The sequence below is a fragment of the Sphaeroforma arctica genome (genome assembly GCF_001186125.1).
Source record: "Sphaeroforma arctica JP610 unplaced genomic scaffold supercont1.1625, whole genome shotgun sequence".
Lineage (NCBI taxonomy): Eukaryota > Ichthyosporea > Ichthyophonida > Sphaeroforma > Sphaeroforma arctica.
In genome coordinates, this window is record NW_014038933.1 from 1 (window position 1) to 1696 (window position 1696).

Here is a 1696-nt window from a genome sequence, read left to right on the forward strand (position 1 = left end):
TTCATGACTATTTTTTACTATATAAGTTTGTATATGTTTGTATGCATTCTGTTTGTATGAAAGTATGTATGTACGAGTTTGTGGATGTGAAGCTCGTGACTTTTTTTACTGTCTGAGTTTGTATATGTTTGTATGTATGCATACATGCATGTATGTAACTATATATTCCGTATCTATGTAACTATATGTCTCGTATCTATGTATCCATGTATATCTGTCTCTGTATTTCTATTTATCTATTTATCTGTATATCTCTATATCTGTATATCTATGTATCCATGTACGTTTGTATGTATACATGTGTGCATGTACGTTGGTATGTATGTATACATGTATGTATACATGTACGCATGTATGTTTGTATGTATGCATACATGTATGCATGCATACCTGCATGTATGCAATACTGCAGTCTCTTTCTACCAGAGGCAGTGGTGAATTCTGCTACTGTACGGTTCGATTGTATATCTGTATGTTCACACTTTCACTCATACCTACGTATGTATATCTCGCACGTGTCTATATACTTCTGAATATGTTTGTATGCATGTGTGTGTGTGTAAATACCACTACCGGTGCCGTTTGCGGTTCAATTGATCTTGCTACTGCAGTCTGTGGCATTTGTGCTGCATGTGGTGAGTGCTCTATTCACAGCAACGCGTTCGAGCTCGCTCAGGTAGTCTGATGTATAACACAACAGCACTAGAACAACATAACTGTACACACACCCACTCCAGATGTCGATTTCTATACATACCTAGGTATGCATCTTCATTCACTCTGACTGTTGATGTCGCTACGTACCCTAAGTATCTATTTACACTCCCGTTGTTGATTTGTACATTTACATACATTTACATACATTTACAGACATTTACATACATATTCATACATTTACAGACATTTACATACATATACATACATTTATAGAAATTTATCGACATTTTCATACATTTGCATGCATTACATGCATTTACATATATTTATATCCATTTACAGACATTACATATATTTACATACATTTACATACATTTACATACATTTACATACACTTACACACATTTACATACATTTACATACGTTTACATACATTTACATACATTTTTATACATATACATACATTTTCATACATTTACATACATGTAAATACATTCTCATATATTTACATACATATACATACATTTTCATACATTTACATACATTTAAATACATTTACATATATTTACATACATATACATAAGCATGTGTCTCCGTCTCATTGGTGTATGTCCATATCAATCTGAGTATCTGACTCATTTTTGGTATTGAGATCTGTTTTAATCAAACCACAAGTTGCCGATCCGTGTGTTGATGCTTGCATATACCTTGAAGCGGAAACGATTCACAAACTCTGCAACTCTTTTTTTTGTAATTCTAATTCTGGGTTTCACTTCAATCTTCGCAGGTAAAAGGCTTAATATTGGTGGGTTTTCATGCGCAAATTGGCGACATAACACACATTACGAACATCGAATTGGGCGACAAATCGAGGTACGTTTTCACTGTGTGTATACCAAATATTCTACCAAGTCTGTTTACATCACGCACGTACTGGCCATCTACGTTTACACAAGTACGTTTATTACAGTTATGTTTACTACAACTACGTTCATAACAAGTTGCTCAATCATGTACGTGTACATTATTTCGTGTATAT